The sequence below is a fragment of the Ambystoma mexicanum genome, chromosome 11 (genome assembly GCF_040938575.1).
Source record: "Ambystoma mexicanum isolate Mex_15411 chromosome 11, UKY_AmexF1_1, whole genome shotgun sequence".
NCBI classification, from domain to species: domain Eukaryota; kingdom Metazoa; phylum Chordata; class Amphibia; order Caudata; family Ambystomatidae; genus Ambystoma; species Ambystoma mexicanum.
Window position 1 is genome coordinate 847,582,393 of NC_090934.1, and position 23,338 is coordinate 847,605,730.

Consider the following 23,338-nt stretch of genomic DNA (forward strand, 5'->3'; position numbering starts at 1 on the left):
CCATCACTCCTTTCCTGGGCAAACCCCTCTAAAAGCTGGCCATCTCCCAGCTTAATCTACATACTGAATCTATTGGTTGCCCCCATGACCACCAGTCTGGCTTTAGAGCTGCCAGAAGCATGGAAACTGCTCTCCTGAATACCCATGAAGACTTGCTCTCCAATCTCGACTCTAATCTCCTTTCTGTCCTCACTCTCCTTGATCTATCCTCTGCTTTTGACAGTCAACCATGCCATCTTGCTCAATCCTCTCTGGGACAAGATTGGTATTAATGATCAGGTCCTGGCCTGGTTGACCTCCTTTCTCACTAACCGATCCTCTCAGGTCCACCTGGAGTCCTTCCTATCTTCTATCTCTCTCTCTACTTGGGGTATTCCCCAGGGGTCTAACCTCTCTCCCTGGCTCTTCAACCACTACCTGGCACCTCTTTCCCACTGCATCACTACTGTCTGCTCCAATTTTAAATGTTATGTGGATGACAATCAGCTCTCTTTCAGGCTCCCTACAGCCACCTCTGCTTCTTCTCTCATACCAGACTGTCTGGCCGCAGTTCAGGAATGGTGTGCCGGCAATGATCTCTGCCTTAATGCCAGTAAAACTGATATCCCTGACATCCTCCTCATTGAGACATCCGCTCCCTCTTTTCCTCTCTCTCTCTGGCCGCCCACTCTGGGCCCTCTTCCTGCTCCTTCATGTGAGGCTAAGAACTTTGGTGTCATCTTCGACTCCAACCTCTCTTTCACTCCTCACATCTCTGATGTCTCTAAGAAATCAAACTATCAGCTGCACCTCCTCAGAGGTATTCTTCTTTTTCTCACTTTAGCCCTGAAGCTCACTGTCTCCAGAGCTCTAGTCCTATCTAGGCTGGACTATTGAAACAGCCTCTTTCCAAATCTTCCTGCCTCTACTCTTCGACCTTTACAACTCATCCAGAACAGGACTGCGAGACTTGCCCTGGGTCTCAATCCCAGGTATCGTATCTCTCCAGCACTGAAATCTCTTCACTGGCTCCCTGTGGCTGCAATCATCAATTTCAAGACACTCTGCCTTGTCCACAATGCTTTCTGGGGCCTGGGACCGCTCTACCTCCAGCTTTCCCTTCCAAAACATCTTCCTTCTGAAGCTCTCCGCTCATCCACCTCCAACTCTTTGAGGGTCAGGCGCCTCTCCAAGCAGAGAGTTGGGAACATATCTATCTCCTTGGCTGGGGCCTCCCTCTGGAACAGCCTTCCTGCCTCTCTCAAACTTGAGCAGAACCACCTCTGGTTCCGGAAGCAACTCAAGACCTTCCTTTTCGCTTCCGCTTTCTCTCTTCCTCTCCACTGCAGATACACCTAACTGCTCATTGCACTGGTCACCTGGTCACCCCCTGAACTTGTGCCCAGGCTCCTGCATGTCCAGCTGCCCTCGCACTACCCGTGGGCTCCCATGCACTTAAGGGTCTGTATCTGCAATCCTACAGTCCCTTCTCTCTGCACTTATGAGCCACCCGCTGACTGCACTTGTGAGTTAACTGCACTTCCCCTGCCCCTCTTCCCCGCACTTGGGTGATCTGAATGACAAAAGGTTTAGTAAGATCATTATTTTGTCTTCTGTTGTTTCCCCCTCCTTGTCTTGTCACGCCTAGAAACACTTGTGTACAGGCACGTTATAAAGGCCACATCATATCATATCATATCATCTGTGCGAAGGAATTGGAGAGTGGAGGGTGCCCTAATCTTCCTTGATCTGTCAATTTGTCATCAGCCTTCGACACTTTAGACCACCCCCTCCTCCTGGGCCATCTGGGAGCCTTTGGCCTGCAAGGCAAAGTGATTTCATGGATCCACTCCTTTCTGCTTGGTAGAGAACACCATATTGGATTGCAATCCTTAACATCCTCCCTTAAACTTTTACGAAGTGGAGTGCCACAGGGTCCAGCACTGTCACCATTTATTTTCAATCTGTGTAACAGACCGTTGGCTTAGGTCATTCCTCTTGCTTAATTATGTTGATAACTCACAAATCCTGGTAAAGGTGTCAGTTGAACGAAACCTTACCTCTGATAAATAAAGGAATGCTTGATTGAAGGCGAAAGGAATTGGATTATGGCCAGTGCTGAGAAAGTCAACTCTAGCAAGGCAGAAATTCTGACAGTAAATACAGAATATCACCAGTTAAACTCATGTCTTGCCCCAACACCTTTGGCAAAGGCCCTACTTCAGTGACGAAAGAACATAACCCTGACATCATCATGGATAAAGTACTATTTCTGACCCCCTCCTCACCGCAGGTATCTGCAGTGGTCAAATATCATTCTTTTTCAAGTGAAGAGATGTAAACGTCTTCTGCCCTTAACCTGATTTCCCAAATAAGGCCGCCAGTTAATGTCTTCATCATTAGCAACAGTATCTATATTGGGTTAGTCAACAAAATGATGACCCGCCTGCAGAGGCTTCGGAACACGCAAGCCAGACTCCTGCTGAAATTAAGCTTGAATTCCTCTCCCCAGGAAGGACTGGCATCCATGCCTGGTTTGCCAAACTCTAAATACATACTATTTAAATCACTGTGCCCTGTGCAGAGGGCCACATACACCTCGAGACCCACACAAGGCTCCTACATTATAGACCAACCATAACGCTAAGATTGCAACTGTTCCTGTCCTTGATCATCCCAAGATGCAGAAGAGCAAGGGTGTTAGGGAAGCGTTGCTCTGTTCTGGCATTAGAGTAGGAAGGGAAGGTACAAACTGAGCCAACTTCCTAGTGTTCAGAAGGAAGTTAACATCACTATTTTTTCAGGACTAGACAATTCAATAATGACATCTGTCTTGTTCATGATTCTACAGCGCCAAGATGACAATAGCATCAAACCTCAAACTCATACTGTATAGTCCCAACTGTTGTTGTGGGTGCTGCCCCTAGAACTAAGAAGTGCCTGCCAGGGTCACCCGCGATGACCTAGTAATAGTTCTGGGTCTGTGTCTCTTTCATGTCTGTGCGTAAGAAGCAAGGAAAACCCTCAGAGAAGCTACCCCATCTCACTAGCCTTTTTAATGTCTATGACTGGTATAGATGGTCTGAGTCCAGCAGAGCCGGGTGTGAATGGACATTTACATATTAAAGTACAGTATGTAAGTGGCTCTAGCCTTGCCAGGAGAAATAATGGAATCAGCCAGTTTAATGCATTAATAGTATTGTTATTATTTTTATTATCATGGTATTTATTAAGAACAGACCTAGCTTCAGGAAGCAGCAGAATGCTTTACAAGTCATTGGGGAGGTACAAGGCGAGGGAAGCAGATCACAAGGGATCAATACAAGGTAAAGTTAAACTAACGGTAGTGGGAGGGCGGGCAATTTGACAGTAAAGGATCTACAAGCAACCAGGGCAGGAAAGAAGGGGGAACAGATTGGCGAGTATCAGTTTAGGTGGTGAGTGAGGAGGGTGTGGACCTAGATGTTAAGGAGGTGCCAGTCCTTCAGATTGCATGAAGCTTGATCAACTCTACACTCCTGCCACCAATGAGCATTGTCCCCCTTTCACAGACACATTAAGAACATTTGCCCAACAACCAAACCACGCAACATGATCAAGAATCTGCCTTTCTAGACTTTCTATACATGGAGTGGGAGGTCATCTTTGGTGTCCCCTTTGAAAGGTCCAATCATTCTCTTATTGTTGCCAGAAGGGCAAAAAATTTCTCTCAGGCAGTGTGTCTTTCAACATGCTATTATACAGTAAACTTCAAACTGAAGATGGTCCCCCACTTAGGTAAATAGCTGACTGATGCACTAGATCCATTGAGGTTTCTGAGAATCCCCTAGCAGTGGAGACTGTGTCGACTTTCTGAGAGAAGAACACCTCCTCATTGGATCTCTTCCAAGCTGTGGGATAAGCACTACAGTTTCCCTGGAAGACATCAAGCCCCGGCTGCTAATGGGGAAGCTCACCATGTTAGTTCAAGATTGAAGACTCTTCAGTGCTGAGAGGCAATAGTGATAGGGCCAATCATCTCGTATCCCTAAAGAAATGCGCCTACAATGTGCACTCTCAGTGGTGAACCGCAAACCTCCCTGCCAGTCTGTTTCCTCCACCAGACAACTAGCTCCTCCCATGGGGCAAGACTAGGTTTCTTATTAATAAAGAAAAGAGAACCCCCTTGACCAACCTGCACAGCACCTCCTCTCACTGGCAAGATGCATGCCCTTTATCATGGGTCACTTTTTTGTGTCATGGCTGTTGCACCTGAAATCAGGAGGCTAGTCTTTATCCTCACCCGGGTTGTGATGCTACACCCCTCGTTAATGCCCCACCTCCCTTAGTCACTAACTCTCAATTCCGGGCCCAAAAAGATCAATATTCCAGAGTGTCTTAAAATCAAGGTCTGTGAGAAAGTCCCCATCCTCGCTCTTGAGGTAGAGGGTGGGCTGGCCATGGCGACCAGACTATGCAGTGCTTGGTCGGGGCGACGGGGACAGTGTGGTAAGGATACCCTACCCTGCTACCATACGCCAGCCATTTTGCTGGTGCTTGTCACTTTGGTCAGAAACATGTCCCTACTTCATTTAAGGAGACTCCAAGCATGAGTAACGCATATAACACATAATCACTGCAGTAGTGCAACCATTCCCATCATTTGCTCCATAAGGTGATTGCAGGATCTCCACTTCTTGGGAGACAATCTTGTATGGCATGGCTGAAACCATATAGGGCTTTACTAGGACCACCATAAGAGGAGGGTTCACAAAGTCTAGACGATTAATAAAATACTGGTATACGAGTGCCACAAGCTAGAATCATGGGTGCAGACATCATATGCAGGCAGTTGTACAACAAGGAACCCTTGTTAAATCCACCAGACATCTAGAAAGCAATCCTCACACAGGGCACACCATCAGAATGCTACCTAAACCTATCACTCTCAACAGGGCCTGGCGTAAAATAAGGTTGTGTCGCAGGTGCGGAAGGGTGCTCTGGGCCTTCCCAATTGTGTACAAATAGCTACACTTAGAGTTCAGTTGGGCCTAACCTCGCGGAGCTCTATTTTGGAATGGAGAATCTGAAGGTCCTTGGTGGGATCCCAATATGGAGCTCTAGCAGACTCACCGAACCATACGACAATGGGCTCTTTGTCCAATTTTAGGAAAAGAGCGACCTGGTGATGAATAGAATAGAAATGTCGCCTAGTGATATAATAAATTATCCGAGCAAGGCAAAAAAGAACTTGCTTAGATAACACTGGATAACAACAATTACAAGAATGAGCTTTATAAAAGCACATCTCCTCATGATAAGTCCTTGGGAAATATTCCAAAATATTTGAGAAAATTCCCAAATGGTTATTGGGCTGGTCTATTCTTGAGATATGGGTTACATCTGTTGCCCTCAGGCAAAATCTGCCATGTTAGATCCTCGGGTATGCAAAATGGAGGAGGTTATACAGGATAGAGAGCATATCCTCCTGCACTGTCCAGCTTTGGCACTGCACAGACCATTATGGTGGCGACGGTTTATACGTAATACAGTTTTAGGTATTTCTTTGCTAGAATTTCCAGTGGAGAAGAACATTTCGCCACCATTGCTGTGATAAAAATATTTCATTTTTTGAATTTATAATGCTTTGTATGTTGTTACATTACTTTCGAAATTAGTTTTTTTAAATGTTTTAATTTGCCTTCATATGTAATATGCTTGTATATTTGTAAATGGATTGCTTGTATTTTGTGTAAGGTTGTGTACGAACAACCAATATCACAATTAAAAAAATACAAAATTTTGATATGCAAGTTTGACTAAACTGTTTGCTGACCCAGAGGACCATTTCAGTGTCCTGTTTGGCCAACTGGTGTTGGTGGATCCACAAAAAAAACAGCACGTTTCATTAAGGTGAAATCTGATTGGCTGGTCGGGAAATAGCTAATCTTATTGGTTTGGGACCTGGAACATATTTCCAAATAGCTGTCATTGTTTTGTACAGTCTTATTGCAGGATCCTGCAGACGCTGCAGTGCAAGCCTTTTTAAAAATGGGCTTATCGAGGGCCCCTGGGCCAACTCCTAAACTAGATAAAGTCATGAGGGCTAGAAAGGGGTGCAAACAAAAAAGGTGTTTTTTTTGGTAGGGCTTACAAACCTGGCCCTTGGGACCACAGGATGTCCTGTGGACCTGGGCCAGATCCCAGGCCAGCGAACCTAACACGGGCCCAGTTGTGGGGTTGTAGCTGCTCATGGAACTTCATGGCAGTGGCAGAGTTAAGGTTCTGTTAGGATAATGTGGTCAAATGATGGTTGGTGCAGGAAACATAACTGATGGAGGGGTGCTGTTTTGTTCTTTTGCACTGCAGCCATAAAATCCCGTTAACAAAAGTACAGCGAGCCACTCACCACAGAGTACTGTGGCGTATAGATAGATACTTCCACGAACAAAGAGTTAGAGACCCACCTGCGTGGCAGAGTACAACAAGCTACAAAGACACTAGCTGGAAAATACAGCAGTCTGCAGGTAGTCATTCACCAATGATGGGAGTGGCTTTGAATCACTCACCAGTGAGTGCAGTAGGCTATAAAGTAACACACTACTGGAGAGCAATAATGTATCAGCGGTTAATCGATACAGGCCTCATCACGAGTTTGTATTACCGCTGCATTTAAGGGGCTGCCAAATCAAGGGCTTGGCAGCTCTGAGCTGAGGGCAAATACGCTGCGATTTAGCCAATTTTTGGCACTATTATCGCCGGCGGTAATAGCACCATCAGTAATAGTGCCGAACATTCCCCCTAGGCCCAATGGGGAATGGGAAATTCCCAAATGTGCACAATGGGCAATGGGGACTTACCGTACCGGGGGGGTTGGCGGTAGGGCTAATACCGCCAGGGTAATCTTTAGAGAGTAACACACTTCGGAGAGGAACAGTCTATTATGAGTCACGTCAAAGTGAGGTTTTCACGAGACGATCATTTACGTCATTTATTCCATGGACGTATTCAGTCATCACAGTGCAAAGTCTTTGTTCAGTGACTAAACGAAGAGTGCAGAGATGTAAAGACAATCACTCATCACAGAATCCAGGAATCCATAGTCAGTCACTACCTGTAGAGGAGAGAGCGATATGCAGGAGAGCTGGCGTAGATTTAGAGACAGTCACGCAACAAAAAGTGAAGCGATCCATTGAGAGCCAGTCACTGTAAACATGCAGAATGCTGCAATGTACACAGTGAGTTACTACCTCAAAATAGAGGGATCTATGGTGAGTCACTCGCCAGCTTCGTCCGGGGATACTTAACCGACGCAACATAGCGAGCTATAGTTCGTAGTCATGCCAAAGTGAAGGTCTCCATGACAATCATTCACAGCATTCATTCCATCGACCTCGTTACCCATTCACCCCAATTCGCAGCCATCTTTGAGTCACTCGCCGGTCAGCGCAGAGACCTCAATCCAGTCCTTCACTGGGGGAGGCAGGGGTTTGCATAGTGCATAGCGCCCTATTAACAGGCACCTACAAGTGTGACGTAGACCATAGACAGTGTACTGCAGAGTGCAGCAATTCAGAGTCATTCGCAGCCACCTAAAGGGATCTATAGACCGCCTTCTTTGGTTGCCCCTCACTGCCAGGTGCCTGGACGCATAGACGACCAGTGACCGCAGAGCAACCCATTGGCAGTTATTTACCAGTGAACGCAGGACTTTAAAGACAATCTACACCAGACAGTAGCGAACCACAGACACTCACCACGCAGTCGGAGGGCAATCTCCTGTCACTCTTGGCAGAACAGGGGGATTTCTAGACAGTGGCCCACTGCAGAGGGCTGGCATGTTCACTCCGGCAATGTCTGCACAATGCAGTGACCCACAGACAATCCTTCACGGAGAGCGGGCCCATCTGCGTCACCAGAGAGCTGTCTTGTATGCGCCACTTACCTCGTCAAAAATTGCAACCACCGACACATAGTCACTTATCAGAGCAGTCATCTATAGGTGCCACTCACCTAGGTGTACTGTGGACATCAACATCTCGGCAGAGCCATACAGTGCGGAGGTCTTTAGAGAACAACGCACTGCAGAGTCCAGTGGCCTTTGGCCATCGTCTCACGGTAGAGTGCAGACATTGAAAAAAAACAGACATCTCTGCAAGGTGATAGAGTGCAGCAAACTACAGCGAGACATTTACCAAACAGTGATTGAGCTTTCAGACGCGCCCACACTGCCCTGGCTTCAGGCACAATCACGCGTTACCACAGAAAGTCACTCATTCGGTCATTCCCCATAGTCACTCGCTGTAGAGATGTAAATCACCTGGTGACATTCATAGCAAACGCAGTCATTGCAGTCTCCCCGGAGGCACTGTGGCTCATTTCAGATATAGTTACTCAACACAGACAGTCCCTTGCTAGAGAACGTCACTCATCGCACATTTCCTCTCCACGGAGACAGTCACTCAACACAGTCAGTCAGTCACTGCCGCCACCTTCACGGACCACGGACATTGTCACACAATTCAGGCAGCCACATACTACTGTGACACCACATGCAGCATACAGAGTCACTCCTTACAGAGACAGTCACCCACCACCAACTCAGTAATCTATCGCAGAGACAGTCACTACAATAGTTCTCACTCCTCTCAACGAAGTCCCATGGAGTCACTCACTAGAGACACTGCACCCCGGATGCTTATTACATTGTCATTCACTGCGAACAGTCACTCACAGCAGACACGTTCACACACAAGCATGTCACTAACCGCATTTATTCAGCACGCTGTCATTCCGGCCGTCACTCAAGTCAAACAATTTCTCGCGCAGGGTGGAATCACTCGCAACAAACGCTTTCACTCACCAGAGACAAAGTTACTCATTCCAGTCATTAACCAGAGTTATTGACTTCTACTCAATGCAAACACGCACTCACTGCGGACAAAGGCGCTCATCCCAGACATTGTCACTCACCATAGACAGTCACTGGCGTCGCACTGTCACTCACCCGTCACCACAGAGTGCAGGCAGCGGCGAATCCCTGAGGAGGTTCTCGTGTTTGCAGCATGGACGTTTCTGTCCATACTTCTCCTTTTTTCACCACTTGTAAACTACTGGAGCACGAGGAGGGGCCGCGGAGGAATCGGGATGGGAGGGGCAGAGGAAGGGAAAGGAAGGAGGGAGCGGGTGGAGAGAGAGCGAGAGAGCACACACTGAGAGGCGAGAGAGAAAGAGAGCGGGAAAGAGAGTAGATACGGCAAAAAGGACGCACTAGTTCACTCTCCTGTGTGATACAATGTAGATATCGTCCAAAACCCTCCATCTGGAGGGGGCGGGAAGGAGTCCTCGCTGCACTGCACCTATTCTTAGCTCCCAATTCCTCACATCAGTCAGGAAACTGGAGAGAGGGCGCCATCCTGTGCCAAAGAACGAGAAGACACAAGCGATCAAAGCAGAGCGATCAGGGCAGGGTACTAGGGAACCTGGTGCACTCAGACATGTGGAGATCAAAGAGTAAAGATGAAAGACAGACAACCCTGGGACTAAGGGAGAGAACATAAACACCAGCAGCATATACGTAAGAGATTAAGTGGAAACGGAAGTAGGATCAAGGGCAGGCACGGAGAGATCAAGGGTGGGAAACGGGCGCAGCAAGAAGAGTTGGCTGGATTAAGGGCTGTGATAGAGATGTCAATAGAAGGTAACTGGGAGATCAACGGGGGAGGGATCAAATGCAGAGGCTGACATAATAAGGGCGAGTAGCTGCAATAGTATAGGAAGTGGAGAACAGAGGCAGATTGTGAGGAAAGGGCAGGGAGAGATCAAGGGTAGGAAACAGAGATGACAAGTGTAAATAGTGGGAAGCAGACAAAAAAATCAACAGAGAATCCAATGTAATAAGTGAGAGAATTTGAGGAGCGCATGGAAAGGTATTTGTGAATGTTTGGGTGTGGACGCATTTAGAGAACCTGGTGCGTCGCTGTGGTTTAATCCTGCTATTCGGAACAATGGTAATGTGGTTTTTTGGGCAGATTGGTTTTTGGGTGGATTGCGGTGGGTGGCTGATCTGTTTGAGAATGGTATTTGGATGTCTGCAAGGGAATTGCAGCGGCACTTTGACATAGAGAATTTTAAGATCTCAGATTATATGAAGCTGAAACGGGCAATTGGGGTTGTGGACTTTGACAGTAAAATTGATCTGTGTTTGTTTACTAGGAAACCGATTGGGAGGGAAGGTGGCCTGGCCAGTCGAGTCTATAAAGAGATTGTGTCTCACTACAATGGTAATGACTTGCTGAGAGAGGAGTGGGGTACGAGAATTGGTTCGGATATTTCTGAGGATTCGTGGCACAGGATGTGTGAAAATGTTAAATTATGTTCTTTGGGGCTCACGGAGAGGTTGAGATGGATAAAGATTCTTAATCAGGTTGTTTGGACACCGGAGAGAATGGTGAGTAGGGGGATGTCGGAGAGCTCGGATTGTTGGAGGTGTATTCATGTGGCAGGTACGTTGGAGCACATGCTGTGGGACTGCAGGTTGGTGAGGTTGCTCTGGGGTGAGGTTGGTCGGGTGTGCGATGTGGTGATTGAGGGTTTACCTGCTTTGGATTTCAAAATGGTGACATTGGGGGGTGATGAGTGTCTGGAGGATCTTACTCAGAATCAGAAGAAGTGGTTGTTCCGAGGGGCAATGATCGGTAAGAAAATTGTTTTGCGGAACTGGAAGTCGGTGTTGACTCTGAATATTGAGACATGGTTGACTGAAATGCATGAATTGGCGGCTATGGAGAGGACACTTTACAGAAGGGAAGGGAAATTGGTTTTATTTGAGAAAATTTGGGGTAAGTTTCTTCAGCTATACTAGACTTGGTGTTATACTTATGTAAATAGGGGCTGGGGGAGGTGACTGGGGATGTTGTGAATTAGGCTGGGGGCTATGTGTGGTTATATGCTTCAATGTAATTAGTTGTTTTAAAAAAAATGTGTTTTGATGGTTTCAAGTACTTTAAATGTGTTATGGAGTGTATTGCAATGTATGTGATTTTATAGTTTTGTAAATAAAGTTTCCAAAAAAAAAGAAGTGAGAGAGAACAGGGAGAGAGCAAGAGAGAGTGGCCACTAACATATATCGAGGACAGGACAGCAGAGACTAGAGGCAGAGAGCAGTGTGAGATCAAAGGGGAGTTTTGTTTTAGTCACCCCGAGTGGAACAGGTATGCCCAGACATGGGTCCGGTGCTTGCTGGGCCTAGAGACCCACCCAAGCTTCTCCTCAATGATGATGCCCAAGCAGGCCGAAACGTGTCTGGGCATGCTTGTGGTCTTGTGCAGAAGGGATATGACGTAGCAGTTTAGGCTGGACTGCCCCTTTTGAGGTGGGATCAAGACTGATTTGCATATGGTCTTTTCCCTTTCTGTGATGGCTTGGCAGGTGAAGAACGATGGTCTGGAGGGTTGCCCAGACCAATGCCATAGGTTAGGGATATTTCTAAACCCTTCAACTATTACCTCTTTTGTTCGGGATAACTTTATGGGCCATGAATGGCACCTGACCAAGACTAGATCATTTTAAAGCAGGTCTTTGTGGAATGAGTCAGGAAGGCAAGCAATCTGTCCTGCGTCACCCCTGTCGCAGATAACACAATATTCCATACGTGTACACACATCGGAAAATGCATTACTGGACACATAAAAAATGAAAATGCTATAACTTGGCTTGGGGTTGCAACCATGCCATTATTATTAAATTATAGGATCGAAGTATGGGGAAAATCATCCTATGAATAGACCACCTGATTCCACTGGCCATGATGATGGAGGCGACCTTAGAGAGAGACCTGAGGGCTTCTCTAAGGGGGCATGGTACTCTCGGGTCATGGACAGATCTAACACCATCTCCCCAGACTTGCCTATTGTAAGTTTCTTAATACCTTGGTTTCAATTAGCTAAATGGGTCAAACCATAGTAGGTGGATAACCTGGAGTAAACTACCAAAGAACATACGTAACACAAGAAATCACCTCCTATTCAGAAATCTCTTAAAATCCTGGCTCTTCGTCCTATAACTAGAAAGAATGCCTATAGTGGCAATACACAGCTGAAACAATGCTGAGAGAGGAAACCGATCCCCTATCCCCTAAGCTACCGCACATCAACAGAAGTAAGGGAATAACAATATACGGCTTATCAATTTACCAATTGAAAGATAGATAATCTAGAATCATGCCAAAGAAAGATCGTGGCTCGATCGAGATGGAAGGGTAAGAATGACTAATCAATAACACCTTGGCCCACAGAGTAAACACAGGCAGCAATGGACCACCGACAGTAAATAGATAGGAAAGGAGCGTGTGAATGTAAAATACAGCACACCAATACCAGAGTGGGGGATAATGCTCGTCCAACCGGGTGTACTAAGGTCGAAAATAACGCAGATGGGAACCGGCCACACATCGCCTCTAGAAATTAGACAGACAGGAAAGAAAAGAGAAAGAATATACCTACCCCTTATGACAACCGGATACATAGAACAAGAATTACAAGGATTAACAGACATATAACCCACTAACACAAAGCTAAAATGTCTGCATACTTAACTCACACAAAAACCCACACAACCACTTCTCGCACAGCAAACTGCACACACTTTACCACACAGCAACAACAAACAATCAACACATAAGTCGCACCAACAGCACACATGGACTTGCATCGATCCGATATTCACACCCAAGCTCAGCGCACAGTGAAAACCGAACTGAAGCTGCCAACAGGACACCACATTCTCATTTTCCTACGCCCTCTTCACCCTACTAACCCACCCCCACCTCCTTGTTTGCAGATCTGCCTGAGCGCCTGGGGGACCAATTCTGTTGGTAACGGTGTGCAGTATAAACATTAACATACCTCAGCATTTGTATTTGCTCCTTGGATCAAACGGTAGTAGGAACGGTAGTAGGAAGCCAATAGAGCTTACCATGTAACAGATAAGTAGGGTCCACTAGGCACCTGAGCTGGCACTTCCCACCTCCATGTGGCCATAACAGTTGTTTCACACACTGAGCCTGGTATTTCCTAAGTTAGGTGGGTGGGGAAAAACCATTGCCCACTTTGTGCTTACAAAAAGACCTGGCAATGTGCTGGCAGCCTCCAATTCCGAGATCTACATGTCAGATCCTCAAGCACCAAATCCAATCGATGTTTTCAGGCTATCCACTCAATGTAGAGTTGAATGCACTTCAATTCAGTGAATCTGAAGGAGAGTTACTGAAACAGTCAGAGGTAATCTTGAAAACCTGGTGTGGGAGGGGTCTCAGGGGTATGACTTGGAGACCCCTGCTCTAAATAGTGCCTCGCACACCAATATAAACACACCACAGCCAGCGCAGTGACTTAACCACATTGCATCACAAGGGAAAAGGGCAGATACTTTTCCTTCCCAAGGGGGCCCATCCACAATCACCTGCCCCCATTCCCCTGTCTAGCCTTTCTCTCCAGCATGTGACGTGTTCCCTGGAACAATCATTGCGCATCTCTATCCAATGTCCAACACCAATTCCATTGTTGACATGTGGTAACCCAATTGCTGAAAGCCAAGAAGTCACAATGACCACCCTTGCGGCTAAAGTAGTTAACAATTCACACAGAACATTTCCATACATGCATGGGATCCAAGTCAAGGTTCAGACACCATCAAAACAACAGCCAGGTAATAAGGGATGTCTGTGGAACCATTGATATGAAGCGAATTGCAATGCAATTCTATCCTGTCGCCAGTCCCCTATCTGCTGCTCAAACATGTGAAAGGAAGAGTGTGTCAAGCAGTGGCCATCTTAGAGCCGGAGAAAACCTCATATTGTAGCATTATCAAAGGATAACAGAGTTTGTTTGGGGGTGACCTTTGGATGCAACTCCTTCTGTCAGCGACCTGGTTAGTTATTGGCCTTTCGGCCGTGTCACGTCCGTGCAGTGATTTTTGGAGGAGCCAATCCCCCTACCTCCTTGGTTAGTAGAAATTGAGAGCGTTTCACCACACATTCAATGCGCCACAGACAGATTAAAAAAAAAATTGTTTGTATTTTTGGTTTGATCGCAAAAAAATATAAATGAAAAAGCGACGTGCAGTTTTCCATAACAAGAGGGCATTTGCATTACCAATGGAAAACTGCACCTCCCTTTTCATTTATATTTTTTTGTGATCAAACCACAAATACAAACAATTCTTTTTTGAATCTGTGTGTGGCGCATTCAATGTGTGGTGAACCGCTCTCAATTATCAAAGGATAACCATCAAACATTACAGGCATTATGGAATGGGCAACTTCTGAAATTACGTTCTAAGTAAGACTTGTCCAATTCCTACAAGTCCCCCGCACCTGCAGATCTCAGCCGACTCAGATGTCGGAGGATTCAGATGAATCCGTGTGAGACCATGGAAGAATTCTGGAGTCTGAATTTCTCTAGTGGTTTTGGACGAGATTGGGAAGCCTGTATGTGGATTCGTGTATGACATAAGGATTCGGCAAAACAAACGTTCTAGTGTCATCGAATTCAGGTCTTCTCCCGTGGATTTAGGTGAGTTCTTAGGCAGAAAACGAGTTTGAAATCCTATTTTTTAGAACCAGCAACTTCCTGTTTCCTTGGAGGCAGAACTAATCCACACCAGGAGTTGGAGATAGAGAAATATTTTTGAGGGTTTAGGCAGTGTTTTTTTTCTTTGGGGAATGAGTGTGTTAATTGGGATTGGAAAAAGTTTTGTTTTTAGCCGAGAAACCTTTATTTTGTTGTCTTCGTTTCGGAGACAGTTTGTTTGGGAATATTTCACATATGAGTGCTTCCCCAATTTTTTGTTCTAGAGGGACCAGTTTCAAACGAGGGAGATACAGTGAGTACTAATATATAAATGGAAAAAGGATGTATGAATTTTATCTGTGTTTTTGACTTTGATGAAATATGTCAAAATGAGTTGGGTGACATTGTGTGCCATAAGTGTTACTGTCACTTTTTACTAACCCGCAGACAAAAAACATATTTTTTAGCGTGTTGGTGTCTGTTCGAATGAAGTTGTAATGTATGGATTTGCTGTGTATAATGGTTGTAAACCACGTATGTTATTCTAAATAACAAAAAAACGTGTATTGTAAATGATGAATAAACGTATATTTTGTAATAAGAAATCCTTCTGCTTGACCAGATGCTGTAAGTGAGTGAAGCAAGGGTAAGGTAGTGCAACTACGATTGTATGTGATACACGGGGAGGGGAAACCAGTTTCCACTTATTTATTAGTTTGTTTGCGAAGCCATTTCTTTATTAAGGAATCATTTTCTTTTGTGTTGTGATTTGAATTTAAAACATTTGCTAGTTAAGTCGAGGAATCCTTTTTTTTTCTCCTAATTTGAAGCCAATTTATTTGGGAAGCCAGTTCAATTTTTTGTTATGGGAAACCTTTCACATTTTTGCTAAAGAAACCTTCCTTTTGGTATTTTTAAGAGTAAAGAACGTGTATTTTCCTTTTGCTTAGGAGATCCGCTTTTTGTGTTGGGAAAGATTACATGGATGCAGGGGGGAGGCACCTGATGCTGTGCTGTCTGTGCCAGAGGAGCACAGTGATCTGTATATGCAGGTGCATGTGGAGTGCCTATCCTCCTGCTTGGAATCTGAAGAAGTGGAGGCAGAGGTCATGAACATTCTCAGGCTAAGGCACCAGACAGACAATCTGCCTCCTCCAGCAGAAGATGCTGCTGCAGAAGTTGTTAGTGGGAACAGTGGTGATGGGGTTTTAGCAGCAGAGGCTGAATCCATGCAGTGCACCATGGGCCTAAGGGCCAAAGACCATTAGAAGGGAGAAGATCTCTGCTGCACATTCACAGGGTACCACAGCCCTCCTGAACCAACTGCAGCAATGGCACCGGGATGTGTATAACAAGCTCCATCCACCGGTTAGGAAACATTTCCCTTAGGTGCAATTTTCCCTCCATTTATGGACCCCTCTTACCCAATATTTCTGCTTTTGTTTGGCTAACCTAATCTGACATTTTCCAGTGGTTCAGTTGCACTCCTCTGTGCTTTTGCTCATCTGTTAAGGGGAAACTGACATGTCCTTCAGACTGTCAGTACTGGGAAACTATGGGCCTGATTCATGGAACATTTTCCTATGGGATTGCGCCATTATAGAACACGTCCATGAATCAGGCCCTATGTTTCTCTTAGTCTTTGACAATGTTGCCATTTCTTGGTAACTTTTTATCTATGTACCAAGTACCTTACAGTACCGCACATAGGGGTCCTTTTGCTTTATGGCCCTAGACACCATTTTAGGATTTTTGGGTGATTGTACAAGTGTGCCAAGGATGAACTCGTGGCAGGAGTTTAATTTTATAGTATTTTTTACTTCTTTTTAATGAAGCACATTGTGTTTACCGCATGTGGCCAGTGCCGAAAATGACCATGCCACAAGTGTTTTGTTCTGTCCTTTGGCCATTTTGTTCCTTTGCCTTCTCCCAGGTCGTGCCGATCCGGGCTTTCCTTATTTTGGCATGCTGCCTTACACAAAAAAAACAAAATTTGCGGGCTCCTGCATGTCACGTGTGCTAGTGCCCAGGAAGAGGATTGGGACTGTCTGGTCCCAATCCACACTACTGTTGCCAGTATGTCTGGTATGCCTAAATGACTGGAACCACCGTGGGCTGTGATTCGCCCACACCTGGCGTGCATGCAAGAGAGCAGATCTTCCATTGGTTATCCCAGATTTGAGCATGAAACGAATATTGGATGAGAGAAGGGGCTCTGCATCCATTCCAAGTTGATCACCTGAAGTTCTCCCCGAACTACAGAAAGAGACAATTATCCTGAAACACTAAAGCAGACCCGTGGAATGCCGGAGACGTACTAGAAGGTTTGGCACCCTGAGCCCGCTGTTTTTTCGTCGGACCCCTGTTTTTGCATCGATCAATGAAGGCCTGCAAAGACGCTTTCACCCTTTGGAGTAGTGGGAACAACTACGCTCATCACCTCCTGATTACCCTCCGAAAGTCCATCAAACTGTCCATCTTGAATCTGGTGTATCGCATTAGAGTGCCACCATCTCGAGTTCACACTCAAGACTTGGGGAATCGCTAGCTGGTGGTCATGGACCCTCTCCAGCCAAATTGTAGTCCTAACTCCTCTGTGTCGCAATTCAAGAGAGTGCCCCACGCAGCAAGTATTTGTGGTCCCGGTGTCACCCTGCTGTGGTGACGGCCATTGTAGGAGCCTTGGCTGCCTTCTCCCCCTGTGCCCTGAGACATGCTGCACTGGAACGGCCCTCCTTTCTTCATTGAGAGCTGAGAAATGGCTACTGTACCACCAATGATGATCGTCCCATCCCGCAGCCGCTGAGAGCCGGAGCAACGTGCAACTGCAGGGGTTGAACCTACAAGCGACCTGGCCTAGACTGGCAAAGTTTGGCATGGACTGTGTTGAGGGTTGGTGAGTAATTGCATCACCTACCGGTAGCCCCCTGGCACAGCCATTGTCTTTACGCACGAGAATCCAGAATCCCTAGAAAGATACTCACCTTAGCTGGTCTAGCCTGCGCTCCTCAGCTATTCCCGAAAACTCAAAAGTCACTCTGCCTGCAAGGGTAGACTCTCCTTGATTAGTGGTACACTGTTTATCATCACCTCAAGACCCTCCCTGAACTGATACAGCTCCCTGAAGAGGGCCCTCTTTCTCTCATTACGCAGAACCACATGTTTTTAACGCACTACTGTACTTTTGAGCACCAGGCTACCCACATCGTAGGGCTGGACTGCTTAAGTTAGGGATTGATTCTGAAGAACTGCTGAATGCTATATTTATGTTAACGTACCCTCCTGTTGCAAGTTGTGGCTGTGTTTTCCCCTTTACCCCATTAGGCAAAACATAACTGTATATATGTTAAATAGTGAAAGCCGTGTGTGGTAACTGTTTTATATTATTGTGGTTTATTTGTGTTAAATTATTATAGCATATAATAATACTATATTAACCAACAGCACCAAAGAAGCTGAGCGGGTATGAAAGAAAGAACCGTCCACAAAGTCTTTAGCTGCAGGTGCCACTGCTGACATACCACGCCAATCGGCTTATCAGCAGAAAGGGTAGCTGTTATCTTGACGCCCAAGTCTTTAACCGTGGTAACAGGAACAGAAAATGAACCCATGGAAGAGGGTCAAAACAGAGGGGTCCAAAGATCATCAGTGGCAGAGGGGGGACCTACCACCAACACCTCCATTTTGCTACCATTCAGCATGAGCCAATTACTACTCATCCAATCCCCCACTGCCGCCAGACAGGCATTTCGGCATTTTAGCTAATATTAATGTGTGCGCTGTGTTTACACTCTTGAGTTATTCTTCAAGGAGTCTTTTAGTTCATTTTGCCATTGCACTCTGTTAACAAAGACAGGTTTTCGTTTAAACCTTTAATTAATTGCAGAGCATCCTGCTCGCGCCCTGGGAACTGCTACCTCGTGCCTTTTCGTCTATCATTCCCTTCCTGCCTCTCTGGTTCTAACCTCAGTAATAGTGGCCAGCTACTCTCTGAGCTCTGCACAGCTCTGTATTTCTGTTGATTCTGCATTTCGAGTTCTCTGAACATTTTAAGGCCTTTGTCTATTTAAAAGCATGCTGCAGGGTCCATTTTAAAGAAGATGGCTGCCGTACTATACTCTGATTTCTCTGTTAGTGAGCTATAATCGCATGCCATTTGTGTTGCATTCAGCTTATCCATTGGTTATAGTAATGCTCTTCAGGTCTTCTGATTGCTATGTTAATGCTTTTCGTGAATAAGTGCATATTTGACATAGTGTGTCTAATGCGTGCACTTGTTACTGGTGCAATGTTAGCTAGACTGTGTTTGCGAACTTCAGTTTAAATTGTCTCAATGTCCTGTTGTACCTGCCTGGGTAAGGGCGGTACGGTTGTCTTAGTGAATAACGTTTCTCACCTGTGCGATATTGGATTGGGACAGGGCAGAAGCTATGGGTGACGTATTCATCTGCCTCCCAACAGAGAGGAGATGTACAAATGCAGTGCAATGACTCCTTTCAGTCATTGAAACATCTAGTGCACATTGATCACACACACCTGTGTTAGGCTCTGATAGTCACACAAAATGCAGCATACTTGGTACTGCACACTCTGGGTGAGGGCATCATCAAAGGTGATGCTCATCATGACCTCTGTCACCATCCATAACCACAATACAATGTAATCTATAAATCCTGAACTAGTAGCATGCATGGACACCACAGTAGCCACCACCAGTCGGCACTGCTCCAGCTGCCCTTTCCACTGGGATGCAGGTCATCTTCTGACTCAACTATGATCTGCTACTGACTTTAAGGATACTGGCCCTCATTCCGAGTTAGGACTACACCATGGAGTAAATAGCTCCATGGTTGGCAACCATGGAGCTATTTACTCCATGGAATACCGGCATGGTGAATGGAGTAATTTCCGGTCCATTCCAAGGTTGGATGGACCGGTAATTCCCCATTCACCATAGCCCTTCCCCATCCCTATTTCTGCCCCCATAGGGCTCAATGGGAATGGGGAAGGAGGTAATTACGGCACCGTAAATTACGGTGCCGTAATTTACTCCAAGGTCACTTTGCGGGTCCCGTAATTTACTCCTGCTAAAAGCAGGAGGTAAAGAGGGACCCGCAAAGGGAACTCGGAATACGGAGGTAAGGGATTACCGCCATCGGTGCCCTTACAGGCGCCGGTAATCCCTTACCTCCAACCTCGGAATGACGCCCACTGTCTCTGTGCTTGTGAAAGTAAAGCTAGCTTTCCATAGTCAGCAATTTTATTGTGCTCATTTATGTTAATGAGCATCAGTTCTCAGGAGGATAGCTCAGCGGCAACATGCTCGCCTTGTAAGCAAGACGACACGGAGAAACACAGGTTCGATCCCCGCGTCCAGGCTTAGAAACGTCTGGGTATTAAGCGCGTTATAAATAACCTCTCATATCATATCATATGGAGAGGCTTTTCATTTTGTCAGAGGCAATAGCCTCAGCAGCACTACAACTGCACACAGACTGTACACTAGCTCGGTGTTGCTTATGATTTAAATTCCTACATGAACAATTGCTGCTGGTCACAGAGACTGCTTGGAGAAGCAGTACTGTGGTGCATTAACATCCTTACTGATCTGGTATGTGCAGTGCTGGTCATTTGACCGGCTCTCGGCGGATCCGAGATCCGGCACCAGATGTGTAGCCGGATCTCGGGATCTGGCCCGAGTCAGCCGCCCGAGACCATGAACCGCTCTGGAATATTATTTTTTTTTTTAAAAAAAACGCCTGCGACGGCAGCATTGCCTTTTACAGCCGGCGTTGGCACTGGTGTGTAATGCGCAATGCTCAGTACATGTACAACTGAAAGGAATCAGTTGTACATGTAGCGAGCACTGTGCATTACACACAAGTGCCAAAGCCGCGGTAAAGGGCAATGCAGCTGTCGTGGACGTTTTTTTTATTTTTGAAGTATTCATTTGATCGGAGGTCCACTGAAAGACCTGCCCCCTCCAGACCATTCCCCCTCTAGACCACGCCCACTCTGGCGCCCCCTCTGGCGCCCCCTCGCCCCCAAACTCCTCCCCCACCCTAGCCCTTGTGGGATCCCCTACATTTTTTCCATTTCCACCACTGGGTATGTGTCACTCAAATAAGTACCTGCAATTTGATCATCTGTAGGAACACTACCGCAGCCTGCTATTCTCCCAGGTCTATACACATACAAAAATGAAGAATCTGGAGGGAGTCTGACAGGGGTGTATGTGTGAGTGTTGCACGCTTTACATGTGGTGTCCCTGCACTTGACATAGTTGTAGGGGAGAGGGCACTAGCAGATGAAGACAAACCTCTTACTGGCTTTTGGGGATCCTCAGTTGTTGCTGCCTGTCCTTCAAGCCTGTGATCTGCAAATAAGCGATCTTGCTAACGCCTCTTATCATGTCTTCGGTATGTGTCCTCCTACAACCAACAGACCAGAATTCAGCCACTTTAACCTTAAAAAGGGGTACAGAGAATGATGCCAAGACATACTCGTTAATGTGTTTTATACATGGGGTATTCTGAAAGATTGCCAGTAATTCTCTCACCAGCTGTCCAATGTCTGACTTGCCTGTGTTATCAAATTCTGTTGCTCTTTTGGAGAGGTACACTTCGAGCAAGTAAATCGATTGAAGTGCCTCTTTCAGTGACACAGATTTCTGTCTCACACACTGTGTGGCTTTCTTAAGGAGCTCTAGCAAACAGCATATATTGTCCATGAGCTGCCACTGAGACGTGGTGAGGAAGTCCCCATCCAATGCTCAGATGTAACTGTGGTAAATCACTGCACTGCTTTGCTCACACAGTTGGACAAGCATATGCAATGCAATGTTGAATTCCAGTGGGTTGCAGCAGACATTTGTAATGGCGGTGTGGGAGAGTGTGCTGCAACTGTAACACACGAAACACATTTCTAGTGTTGTATGACCAGCTAAAATGAAAACATATTGGGCCTCATGACGAGTCCACCGACCTGGACTTAACGCCACCGGTAAAACCATACCAGCGTTGTTTCTGTGACCGTGTAATCACGACCCACATGCCCGGAAAAACCACCACCACAAGGGATCCGTAAAATGCGTTTGCGGCGAAACCACCCAGTTACCGGCAACACGAAACACCATGGGCATCACGAGTACCACGGACATGGAAACTCTGCCAGAAAAATGGCGGAAAAACCGTGGCCTCGGAGACGGTATCGGCGCCACCACAAACATGACGTTAAACAGTACCAGGTGAGCTGAATCACGCCACAGGTGCCCCAAATGAGCCCAGCTGGACCCATCAGGTCACTGGGAGGCCACAAAAGGGCCACACCCACACCCAGGCCAACTCCAAACACAACAATGCAGGCAGCAGCTGCAGCAGCATTGGGACTGGGACTATTGAACCTACAGGCAGCAGTGGACATGGTGGCAGTAATGGTGCAGAGGAGGATGAGGCGGAGGCGGAGGAGGCGCAGGCGGCAGTTAGCAAACCCTGCACCCATGCCAAACGCAATTTTGCAGCCGGCACTACCCCGCAGGCAGCCTGCAATACCCTGCATCAGGGCCTCATCCTGGAACCTGACCCCAGGACAGATCCACACATTATACCGGCTGGACCGCCCAACAATCATGTACATCACCGTCATGATTGAGGACGACATCAGCAGCCACATTGCCATTTCGGCCGCAATCCCCCCCCTCCTGAAGGTGGTGTCAGTAACGCATTTTCTAGGCACCGGAACTTATCAGCACACATTTGGTGAGCTGCACGGGCTCTCACAACCCTGTTTCTCAAAAATATTGGGACAGGTACTGGATGCCCTGCTGCGCCATGTGTCGGAACACATCGCCCTACCCCGTACACTTGCAGAGGTCAATGCCACCAAGTTGGCCTTCCATGCCATTGCAGCCATGCCAAATTGCATAGGTGCATTAGACTGCACCCACATAGAGCTGACATGCACTGGAGATGGTGTACCGCAACAGCAAACAGTACCACTCACTGAATGTACAGATGGTATGTGATGCCGGACTGGTGATTACACATTGCTGCGCACGTTTTCCAGGGTCAACACATGACTCAATGGTCCTGCGGAATTCCACATTGCCACGCTACATGGAACGCTACACTGGAAAAAGCACATGGCGATTGGGTGAGTACAACTGCCAATGCACAGGCCCTGTGGAAGTGTGTTGAGTGCCCAGGCCAATGACCTGTGTGAGTGGGCTGCCACAACTGCACATGCATCACCCCCTGGCCCATGTAATTTACGGTCAGCATAACCCACACATCACAAAGCTACACATGGCAGGTTGGCACAATACACACCCTACCTAAAGAGACATATGACCAATGCTACCACAAGGCCATACAAGTTGATCCACTCAATCCAGCCGCCCACACTTAGCACCACTGGTCCCCCAATGCACATGACGACTGCACATGAGACATCCTGCAACAGCCAAATCATCACAGCCCATAGATTGACTCCTCCATGGGTGCTCGTCATTGCACAGTGCCATACTTACCAACCACTATTGTGCACAAGGTCAACTTCATGTGCACAGCAAGTAATAAGGCAATGTCCAAATGCCACCATCTACAACAATTACCCATTAATGGCAATCACCCGCCCTTCCGACCACTGCTTGGCCCATATGGATGAATGAATGATGACACAATATTGCACTGCATCAGATCAAGAGATGATCCCACAAACACTGACATGTCCCACACATTTCCATCCTATGTAGGTGATGCTGGATATGCACTCACGCCATGGCTGATGACGTCTGTAAGGCGGCCAAGGAA

General features: G+C 46.6%; 1 protein-coding gene across 4 annotated transcripts in view; it reads right to left on the reverse strand.

Moving 5' to 3' along the window:
• LOC138503812 (PRKC apoptosis WT1 regulator protein-like) overlaps window positions 1–9,290 on the reverse strand; it is a 149,679-nt gene extending 140,389 nt beyond the window's left edge. For 2 of the 4 annotated variants that reach the window (XM_069623828.1, XM_069623829.1), the window contains exon 1: window positions 8,966–9,288. The gene's annotated coding sequence lies outside the window, so the exon portion shown is untranslated. Of the gene's footprint in view, window positions 1–8,931 lie in introns of all 4 variants that reach the window. The other 2 variants (XR_011279715.1, XM_069623827.1) reach the window with 2 other exon arrangements.
• Between the last annotated feature and the right edge of the window lie 14,048 nt (window positions 9,291–23,338).